This window comes from Macrobrachium rosenbergii, chromosome 51 (assembly GCF_040412425.1).
Source record: "Macrobrachium rosenbergii isolate ZJJX-2024 chromosome 51, ASM4041242v1, whole genome shotgun sequence".
NCBI lineage: Eukaryota > Metazoa > Arthropoda > Malacostraca > Decapoda > Palaemonidae > Macrobrachium > Macrobrachium rosenbergii.
In genome coordinates, this window is record NC_089791.1 from 57692894 (window position 1) to 57705118 (window position 12225).

Here is a 12225-nt window from a genome sequence, read left to right on the forward strand (position 1 = left end):
TCAATTCACAAGAAACGAAAATGGATCCATCAAAAGGAATTCAAACATCAGCAGCACTGAAATTCATGAAAAGTTTTACAGGTTTAAATGATAAGAGCATGCGCGCTTTCTTAATCCAGGTACACAAGCCTCACTAAATTATATGCTACGTCAGCACAAACATTGAACTAAGTACCCGGCTATCTCGTTCCGCTCGGGAAAGGAAACCAGCTGTAAAATTAGTGCACACACACACAACTGACTTACGAGGTTCATATTAACAAAAAAGCTTAACGGAAGACAATCACGTTCGTTATTAGAGATAAATTTGCAACAAAACACTAAAGAATTTGTATAGAATGGTTAGATGTAATGAACTAATATGTGGCGTGTGGCAGTACAAATTTGGTTGATGCTATACTCACCCCACACGCACTTATAGACACACACATACACATACGCACTCACAGGGGAAGCAGCTTACACAACCTAACCACCTCCGTTCAACTGTTACCACATGTAATATCTTTTCAAGACATGATCATAATAAAGTAAGTAAATCTCGTTTTCTTTATAACAGAAATTAAGCAAAACAATGTAAATGTCAATCTCGAATAGATGTGGCTGCAAACAGAAAGATTATCAAAGAATTATTGCGAGGGGAATTTCCCAACGTAGTACTTTTAAAAACTCGAAAGCTGAGTTACCTGGGTAACATTTTTCTTATCAAGTAAAGCTGCTATTACTCTATCCAAGAAATAGATAAGTTACGGACGCAGAGTCCATTTCTGATAGACTCAAGGCATTCTTTTTGTCACGGAATGCTGCCTCAAGGTTAAGTCTGAAAGTACGCTAAAACTAAATAATCAATACAGCTGAGGGGGGAGGGGCGCGGGAGACAGCACTAGGGGAAAGTTGCATTGTTTTTAATTGTATGAAATTTTGAGGGGAAAGTTTAAGATGCAAAACTTTTTACTTTTAATAGTGCATAAATACTTCTTTTGCTGAAATGAAAGAAACGTTTCTTTCCTCCCCCAAATAACTGAAGTCACAACAACGCAACCTTTCATCTGATATGAGTCAGTATAGTCAGTCCCATTTAAATCGTGTAGCGCAACATTAATTAGAGCTTCTGTGCCTCATGGCTGCTGCTTGATCTCAGGTGCCGCATTTCACCGCCAGACTCCGGGTGGGGAACATGTAACCAACGTTTTCGAACTTAAATTGTGTAGGCTACCATGTATGGATAATGGCACCCAAAGCTAAAAAGTTGTTTGAATGAAATTCAGCAAGGCTTATGCTAATTAATTCGGCACTATTAAACTGAAAATTCGTACAGCCCCAAACCACGAATACAAGAGAAAAATGCAAATAAGCATCACTTCATATCCATGGATAACACTTCAAAGAAAGCTGTCTCGCATATAGCAAAAATTTAGTACCATTATGTGGTAAATTCCTGAGTCCGGGTGGCAGAAGTTGATTCTAAATCTTAGTGGACACGAGATTTTCGGCCTGAATGCAGACACTCCAGATAAGCACACATGTCTGCGGTTACTCTTTCCCTCAAGGTACCAAAGAGCGGCCATAGAGGCTCGTTTTATGACCGATTGTTTGTCAGCCCACAACAGAGACAAAATACTTTCCCAAATACCGCATATTATAGCTATAAGTTCCCTAACTTAGTCATCTCGAGGACATGAACTAACTACAGAGTACGAGCAAATTTTCCACGTCTCTCTCTCTCGTTTTCTACATCTTCTTGCATTTGCAGCAATCGCTCGTAAATGTTTAAGACGTCTTTCCTATAGGTCTGACGATCCATTTTAGTTGCTATTGAATAACATTGTTCAAAATAATTTCCTTAGTCGAATTTGTTCTTATTTCGTTAAACAAGTGGCCAATCGTTAATCTTGGCTCAGTTGTGCAACATTACACGGTAAACTGTTTCCGATTCTGATTTATTTGTGGGTTACTCAAGACCTGCACAATTGTATGACAATCAAATTTCGTATTTATTGTACATATTGGTTGCTCCTTACGACAATTAAGATTTCCTCATAAAACTTAGGCCAATGTTTCAAAGGTGAAAGTGAAATGAACCTTTACAATACTATACTGCTCAAGTACAATTAGGAAAGAGAGAGTCATTTGCTGCTTTTCATGACATCGTATATATAGGCTATTGTTCATCCTAGGATCCTGGTTCATCCCAAAGTGGAGCCCAGAGTGGTTGGTTCGGCAGCGTCGATTCAAACTACAGTTTACAAGAGTTTTACAAGATGTTGTCAATTCATTTACGTCTTAGGACTAAAGAGACGGTGTATTTTCTCTCTGACTTCCGCGTTTCTATTCTCTTTTGTCTGGAATTGCAACGCGTATCGTGGGAGTCTCCGTTCCCGTCCTTCGATGTTCGGGCTTGTACTAGCAATATTTTTCTTTTACTGGTCTATGTAATGTTAGATTTCATGTTAGGAATACTGATTTTGTTGCCATTCTAAGGATGAATATAACTGACCCTCATCACAGGATGTTCACCAGAACCATGGTCTTGGTACCGAGGAAAGAGCAAAACAACAACAAATAAAGAGGTCAAAAATCATATAATGAGAGGACTTAGATAAAATTAATAATAATGGTTGCAGAGTTATGATAAAACGATATTCATGCATTTTTTCCACTGCAAAACTACGATAAACTGTCCTTCCGATGACAACTACAGTAGTTTACGGCTATCTCTCGCAACTGTTGCGCAGTAAACAAAAAATGACGCAAAAAAAAGTGTTATGATTCTTCACCGAGAATTTGCTTATACAGAAATAATCTTCTTTGGTTCGATATATGTATGTTACTTTTCATGCTAGAATACTAGTTCTGGGATCATTTCGAAGCTGAGAAGATGCACTTTATCACGTATGCTCAAAAATAAACACAAGAATAAAAAATCTAAATAATAATTTGAAATTAGCAATAAATAAAATCTCCACTCTTTGCTACAAAAAAGTATTTACCGTTGATAAAATAGTGAGGTATGTCATCTGTTACCCCTTACAAAACTACTGTACAATAAACTGTTATAGATCGTCATTTATTTCAGCCATTGCAGAGTATGGGCTATATCTCTGTTGCTTTCATTTATGAAAGTCACAAAAGTACAGAGATGTAACTCATAATTTCAATCTATGATCAACAAAAATAAATAAATAAATAAGTAAATACATAAATAGATAAATGTTACAAATGCTACAGTATATGCTCAGCAATAAGCCAATGGCGAGTATCAGCAGTGCTTTATCACAGCGAGTAGTTCTAAATTCTTCAAAGAAAACTTTCCGTCCACAAACACTACTTCCCACTCGCCCCCCGACTCTGAAGTCTTGATAATGACATATGACCACTGGTTCTTCTGTAGCTTAATCTTAAACAAATCAATGCCAGTCATTGGTAAATTCGAGAGTAATGACAGTATTCTTTTCTCCAGTTAATCACGAAATATGTTACGATCATAAAGCCAAGCATAACGAATTTCAGAAGACGCTACTCTACTCATTTTAGCTTGGCTAACATAATGTTTGTAAATTCTCCAACCTTTATGTAAACATTTTTGGGGAACTGCGCATCTATTTAAAATTAATGGGTACCTTCATTATGAAAATAACTAGTTCAGACACTTCCTCTGACACAGAAACAAGTCAAGTCATTATGAAAAATACGTGCCTGGTGACCATTTTGTGCAATTAACACAAATCGACTTAAGGAAAAGCTACGTTCACCTATATCAGTGGGCAGCGTACCAGATAGGAAAGTCAAAAACGGAGGTTCTCAGAGTCGTCATACAGAAACTCAATGTCATTTGTGGCAAACGTAATATTCGGGGATAAGAAACCTAACGTCCGCTCGATGGAGCTGTGCGACTCCTGGTATTTTTTTTTTTTCTTTTCTTTTTGTGTCAAAGGTAGTTGCTTACTTTTAGCCTACGTAGTCGCGACTGGAATTCCTTTGTTCTGTTTAATCGAGTAGATTTCCCGCGGGTAAATTACGACGATTCAATGTTTCTTGGAAAATGTGGAAATTTGCATGGGAGCGAAGGTAAGCACCGCCCATCAACTCCGCCTCCTAGCAGGTGGCTGAGGGGTTTGTTACCTGCGATGCTCCGCCTCTCAGTGAGAAATCGTTCAGTATCCATCGTCACGGAGCAGAAAACGGATTTCAAGCTTTATAACCGGTAACAATAATTTATTTTTTGTCCAGCAACGACTACTTGGTCTAATCTGGAAAAACTTAGAACGTTTGCAAGATTTTGTGCCAAAAAGCACGTATACATGGTATTGCTGTCAACCTCATGTAGCTGTTCGTTTCGCCTTGCCTAACCATACATTCTGGACCCAGTGACTGAACGCGAGTTCGGTGTTGAGCGAACTTCAAACATACAACTTTTACGCGACTAAGTCAGTAGCAGAGTGATGAAGGTGTAACGCAGTTACCTGTCTTCTGAAAGCGTGTCGGTGCACTTTCGGATTCTTAGTGTTTACAGACGTTCGAGTGTGTGTTTGTGTTTTTTTCGTGTTCTGGATTTATGCAATTAACACAACGATGTTAACAGTTGCGCGCTGATCTATTAAGTGTCTGCTGTCATTAAGATTCACGCATTTTGAACAGGTAAGGACAATGTTATTTTAATTGGCTGTTTCTACATACGGTACAGTACAAATTTATGAATACTATTCAGGACCCGCCTACTTCCCCAGTTGCAATATGAACATATTTGACCGTAAAAAAATCAACACTTCTTTGAGAAGAGTAAGTTGAATACGTTGCTTTTGCTTTCGCTAGAATGGCGATTATCGTGGTTTAAGAACGTGTTATGAAAAACCTTCATCAATTTTCCTTTTGTATGTAGATGGTTCACTCAACTCAAGGGGAATATTCTTAATGGACAATATTTGCTTGAATCCGTTCGACTAAGTTTCATGTACAGATTATTAGAGAATTATTCGTAAGGCTCAAGTTCGAATGCATGGTTAGAGATAACCCTCTTTCCTCAAATCACCTACCGGAAAATTGCCCTTTTTTTTCTATTGTCACTCTTCCTCTACTACGTATGCTAGCATTCCATGATTCATCTCTCTCTCTCTCTCTCTTAACGATAACTGAGCTATGAATTGCTTCTCACTGTCATACGGACTGCGCTGCCTATCATATCCCCCACGATTTCTTGCATGTTGTCGTCTAGATCAAGCAGGCCATATGCCACCACGGGCTCTTGCACTTGAGAAGCCCAGGAATCCTTGCAGCTACTTTGCCCGACTCCTCCCCCGCCACCCCCCCTCCAACTCCACCACTCTCTCTCTCTCTCTCTACAATTAGGCAAGCCTAATTTGGGCTATAGCATGGCTTGTTTCCTTCCTTCCCTTGTATCTTCCCACAGTAATTAACCTAGCATTGCACACTTCTCCGCCCCTCTCTCTCTCTCTCTCTCTCTCTCTCTCTATAATATATACATATATATATATATATATATATATATATATATATATATATATATATATATATATATATATATATATATATATATATATATATATATGTATATATATGTATATTTGTGTATGCATGTATGTATATATAATGTATACATAATCACATTCTGGAGATGGAAATATGATTTAACTATGCCGTAATGTTTGCGTCTTAGAACGTTTCTAACGTTCATTTCATTAGCAAATGTGTAATAATAGATACTGAACGCCCCAGCCCTTGCAATTCAATGATTATGGAGGACCACAGTAGAAAGCAGGGTTTTCGGGTGAGGGAAACCCAAAACTAGTGAAATACAAGAATGCATTCAACCTAACCTAATTTAATATACGGTGCTGAGTCCTTACGTGGCCGGGTGCTTCACCCCTCCCGGACCCATACCAAAACTGAACTATGGAACAGTAAATAAAAGTAAATATGGTTGTGACGTAACATAACCTAACCAAGGGCACTGAGTCTTCACCTGGCTAACCCCCCCCCAAATTCTAACCAAATCTAGGGAACTGTAAATTAAAAGAAGTAATAACATTTAGACCTAACCTACCCCCACCTAAAATGCTGGTTCCTTACTTAGCTGGGGGCTTAGCTCCCCCTGGACCCCCCTACCTAACATAGCCCCTACCCCGACTGTAAATTAAAATAATAATACTGCCATCTAACCTAGCTGCACGTAACTTAACCAAGGCCGCTGGGACCTTACCTGGCTCCACCCTTTTATAATCTTGATTACATACCCACATTTACTCAGAGCACGGTGCCACTTTAAAATCCTTCAAAAAACCCTACCTTAATCATAATCAAAGTTTGAAGAGTATTTCAGGGATGTTAGAATACATCCCTGTGTTTCACCCTATTGTTTTTTCCCCCTGCCCAAAAATCCCGGTTACCCACTGTGGCTCCTATAATTGTAGGATAATAAGAGGGGTGAAGTATCTCTAAAACTAGGCCTAGCCTACCAATATGCTATCGAAATGAACGCAAAACACCCACCAGAACATAGGAAATATATATTTTCAACTCCAGTATACTATTATTATTTAAAGTAAAGCAACCAAATTTTCAAGAAACTTTACGTTAATCAGAATCTGAGATTCCAGAGGCTGGAGGTCATGTGGATGTTAGAACTATGATACAAGGGATTCCAGAATCTTTCAACTACTAATTTGTTACCGAAACGTTCGAAACACAATAAGAAAAGTAATTCAAATGAGATGAAATAAGCCAAGGAATAAAAGCTACTCTCAGCACCAAAGAAACCAAGACTAAACTAATGAAGCCAGTTTTTCTTCGAGCAACACCAGTATTTGAAAATCACTCTTGATTGGTGAAACTTAGAACAAAAGAACCAATCAGCTCGCAGCATTCTTTACGTACCCACATTTACAATGAAAATAACAAAAGAGTTACAATTCTAAATACGTCAGCCATTCTTACCCTCTACACAATGAGGCAGACTGAATCAAATCGGGAGCCCCACTTCCTAGAACGCGTATTCGTGTAAACATAAACAAAGAACTTAAAAAAAGTCCAATGGGATAACAACGTTCGTTGGTGAATATCTCGGTAACTGTATATTTGTAATTGGTTTTAGTATGATTTGCGTATTAAGCACATCAAGAAGACTTCAAGACAGCGGCACCTTCACCTCACAAACTAAATGAGTAACGTTCGATCCCCGAACTAGATTATGAAGGATGACATGGGAGCGTTCCTTTTAAATCCACTATACATCTGTTGACCTAAGCCATGAATTAAGTACCTAATTATCTGTTGACTGTTTTGCATTAAGGAATGAAATTCCACACCATTTCTCCGAACTATTCATTAGATTACACTGCACGACTCTCTCTCTCTCTCTCTCTCTCTCTCTCTCTCTCTCTCTCTCGGGGGAACAGTGCATTCTTTTACTGTTTGTAGTGGAACGGTATTGTTGACAGTATTATTGATGCCGACGCTCACTCGTCCAAAATAGACCGTATTCCTGCAGTTCTTTTAGCTACCATTGCATGACCCCCTCTCTCTCTCTCTCTCTCTCTCTCTCATTGAACGTTTACAGGTGGGAAAACCATCCACCTCGGCAGGTAGCAGTGACTTCATAGTTTCAGTCACCGTGAACGACCTCTACACCCAAAGGTTTGAGTAGACGCGCCACGAATCACCCGACAGTTAACAGGATAAATGAAACAATTCTAGGGCGACTAACTGGCATGTGACCCTATTTACCTTTTACATAGGCAGCTTTGGGCCTCATTAAGTTGCATGTACGATAAAATTTTGCTTCATGCAGTAAGACACAGAAGAGGGAAACATGTACAGATCAAGCGTTTGTTTTGAAACAGTTGTGTGATCAGTTTGAGAGTAAAGAGAAGTTATACGTAGCATAGATAGGCCTAGAAAAACAAATGATATTGTGATAAATTGCTATGTGGAAGGTGCTGAGGAAGTATGGGGCAAATGTTTGTTTTTATGAGAGCAATTAGACATTTTTATGATATGGTAGTATATGTCTATAATTATACAGACGGAGAAGTGATTAGTTTGGCGACAATTATGTTAGATCTGCATCACTTTTTGATACTGTTATAGATGGAAGAGTGGGAAACACTTAAAGATTTGGCAGGAGAGGCAAGTACAAATTTGTGGATTAAGAAGAGTCATGGACTGAGTATGGATTGTTTAATGTTTGCAGACAATCTGGTTTTAGCTGGTGAGGGTGATAAGAGCTGTAGAGTTTGGTGAAAGAACTTGAAAGTAGGTGCAAACTCAGTGACAGTTGAATACTAGCGAAAGTAAGGTTTGTAATGGTAAATGGAAGCCATGAAGATGCAGCAGTAAATACTACTATGGATTATGAATAACGCTTTGACTCTTAAAGAGAATTAATTTAAATGTAAAATGAGACAGATGCTAACAGAATGAAAAATGAAATGGCATAGAATAAAGGCAAAAGAACGGTAGGTTGTTTGCCAAAGGTTTAGAAGAGAAGCATGTCAATTGAAGCAAAAGCTGAACGCATAACTGATCTTTTGAACCAATTTTCCTATATGGAAGTGAAATGTGGATGTTGAATGGCAATGTTTGAAAAATGTTGTTGATGGAGAAAAAGTTGTTTTACAAGACAACCCAGTGTTAGAAGAGCTGAATTGATGAGGAGTGTAGGCATAAAATTAATTTCAAAAAATAATTGAACTCTTCATCAGCCGGTGAAGATTCTTCACTCACCCAACAAAGATCACCAGTTTTAACAAAGTGACTGTCATGCAGCAACGATACTTTGATGTAATATGTGAAAATAATTTGAAAGATTATGGTGAAGAGAAGGTAGATGGGTTGCAGGAGGTTTATGAAAAGAAGGACATTAATATCCAAGATGCATAAGTTCACAAGATTGTATGCAAGATAGGGGTGAGTGGTGCAGTGTTTGTGTAAAGGGGTAGATACCTTTCTTATGGGATTCTGTGTAAATACATGAAGTGGCGGCTGTGGAATTTTTGTTGCCAATGGGTTATTAATTTATTCAGCTGTTGTTTTACTCTCCACTGAAGCCAACTCTGGCAAGGAGAACAATTTTTGGCAGTAAAATATGACAATGAAATTCAAGGCGGTGGGTACCATTTCTTTTTACTATTCGAAACGACGTTTGAATGACTGCGCTTGACTTTATTCTCTTCGTTTAAACACCATACTATTGATATAGAGTTTTACATACAACGAATACATGTATAGTCCAATGGCCTTCTATGCGTGTACAGTGAATCTTGTTATCAGACAAGTTGTCCAGTGCTCTTTATTTCCTTAGTGCTGAACACGGCCTTCAAACTGAAATACGTGATACAAGGAAAACGGGATTCCACACAAACCTTGGCTAGAACTAGGTTGAGTGTTGATAAAAATATATTTTATGATGTTTGAGTAAAGCAGACCACCAAAAGAGGTTTCTTATATTACAGGCATTTTTCGTGTTCATATTTGTGGGGGGGCGGGGGCGCTAGGTGGCTCGGGTCGGATGTAATTAACGGCTTTCCACTTGAGGTCAATGTGGTGAGACGCATATCTAGAGGTTTCATTAAGCAAACTGACAGTTATTGTACTATTGGTTTTACAGTGGCTATTATATGATATAATGAAAAGTGTAAACGGAAGGCAAAGTGCCACGTGAAAATCTGCGTCATAGACGAAAACTAACTTGGCAAAGAAAATGGAACCGATTGTTTACCTTTGTTACGGATATTCGTGTCAGTGAAACTCCGGCTAGGTGAATGCGGAGTAACACAGTAGCTCACTAACGTAATTGTTGGAACTTGAACGAAGGCTGCGGTTTTGTACTCAAGTGTTAGAAAAAAAGTCTTTGCACAAACTTAACACACAAATTATGGATGTATGTGTATATATATTATATATATAAATATATATGTGTATATATGTATATATTTATATATGTATGAAGGTATTATATATACAGACACACCCAATATATATATATATATATATATATATATATATATATATATATATATATATATATATATATATATATATATAAATATATAAATATATAAATATATAAATATATATAATATATATATATATATATATATATATATATATATATATATATATATATATATATACACACACACACACACATACAAATAAAATAACCACAACAAAGGAAGGATCTGTAGTGGTTGTGAAAAACTGTTGGAAAATCTCCCAGAGCTATTATTTTACTGCCCTAAGTCCATATATGTGTGTATGTTTCGTTCTATAAATAATCCCGCCAGCGGAAGCCGAGCCGAAATAGCCCATCAATCCGACAATCTGCAAGTACGTGCCATGAACAAGCAGAGCAGATCCCTTGTAGCAAAACCTAAAGCAGGGAATGAAGGTGGTCTCCGTGAGGCCGTCAGATTTAGCAACCCGTAACGTCGAAGCTGAGTCTGTGGTCTTTCCAAGGCCGTCCGTGTGGTTTCTGGTAGACACTGGTCATGGTGAAGTTTCTTTGTAGAATGTAAAAGAAAAAATGCTTTTGTATTACTGATGTCAAGCTCATGTATAATTATTTACAGCTGGCCAGACCAGGGTAAATCTTAACCCTTTATGTATGCGTAGGTTCATGTGCGATGTAATTCCGGATTCAACTTATTTTATTCTCCTATACAGAATTTTATAATTTTATTCCCGTTTGCAGAATTTCATTATTTCATTCCCGTATGCAGAATATCATCATTCTATTCCCGTTTGCAGAATACCATAATTTTATTCCCGTTTGCAGAATCTCACTGTTTTATTCCCGTATGCAGAAATTAATAGTTTTATCCCCGTTTGCAGTGTTTCATGATTTCATTCCCGTATGCAATATTTCATAATTTTATTCCCGTATGCAGAATGCCGTAATTTTATTCCCGTATGCAGAATTTCATAATTCTATTCCCGTATGCAAAATTTCATAATTTTATTCCCGTATGCAAAATTTCATAATTTTATTCCCGTATGCAGAATCTCATTGTTTTATTCCCTTATGCAGAAATGTTATTCCTGTATGCAGTGTTTCATAATTTCATCCCCGTATGCAATATTTCATAATTTAATTCCTGTATGCAGAACGCCGTAATTTTATTCCTCTATGCAGAATTTCATTATTTCATTCCCGTATGCAGAATTTCATATTTAATCCCGCGTGCAGAATTTCGTTATTTTATTCCCGTATGCAATGTTTCATAATTTCATCTCTGTATGCAATATTTCTGAATATATTCCCGTATGCAGAATTTCATAATTTTATTCCCGTGCGCAGTATTTCATCATTTTATTCCCGTATGCAGAATGCCGTAATTTTACTCCCGTGCGCAGAATTTCATTATTTCATTCCCGTCTGCAGAATTTCATATTTTATTCCCGCATGCAGAATTTCGTTATTTTATTGCCGTATGCAGAATTTCATGATTTTATTCTCTAGTGCGGATTGCTGTTGTTGAAATGCCATTCCATTCACGTGCCGATGATTAATTGATGCCGGTGAGATCTCTGGTCTCCAGTTTCAGGTGTGTGGTGGCATTTAGCTGCTCGGCAGGTGTCCATCAATCTCTCAGATTTCTCTTCTGATTTTATGAGACAGACACCGTAATGACCATATGTTATGGATGGCTGTGTTTAATGCCTAGAACTTTACGGTAAAGAGAAACTGACTCATCGGGTGAATGCGATATTTGGATTGCATAAAAATAGTGACTTGCCGCCTATATGATCATTATTTGAATAATAGTTTCTTCAGATTGCCTTCTCTTCTTTACAAGAGAGTTTCCATACACAAATTTCAGGGCGAGGAACATTCAGGGCATATTTTTATTCTTGATTTGGACATTTTGGCACCAAACCGTTGCCATTTAAAAAAAAAAACAGACGAAATGCGCAGTCTTTTATTCATATAACAAAAGTTTTTAGAAAAGAAAAATCGTAAAAACTACAATAAAATGTTCAAATATAAAAATAGTGTTTGTAGAAAACCCCTGGGAAAGTGATAACACTTGCAGAGCAGGAGTAATTTTGCAAACTTCCATATGAGATCAGAGTAATGTGTTAGGAAGTGTCTGGCATTCACATCAAAAACCCTGGTATCTTAAAACAAAAATTGTAGAAAGACAGAGATCTCGCTGTGAATGATCATTTTCTGCTGTGCCTCTGCTTAATGTGGAAAAGTTAGAAATT

At 37.5% G+C, this 12225-nt stretch overlaps 1 protein-coding gene across 3 annotated transcripts in view; it reads left to right on the forward strand.

Annotated features, from left to right (window-relative positions):
* LOC136833434 (uncharacterized) overlaps nt 1-12225 on the forward strand; it is a 144629-nt gene that overhangs the window by 9629 nt on the left and 122775 nt on the right. The window contains exon 1 of one of the 3 annotated variants that reach the window (XM_067095591.1): nt 4417-4638. The exons of 1 other annotated variant lie outside the window; for it this stretch is intronic. The gene's annotated coding sequence lies outside the window, so the exon portion shown is untranslated. Of the gene's footprint in view, nt 1-4416; nt 4639-12225 lie in introns of those variants that run through there. One more of the 3 variants, XM_067095593.1, reaches the window with a different exon arrangement.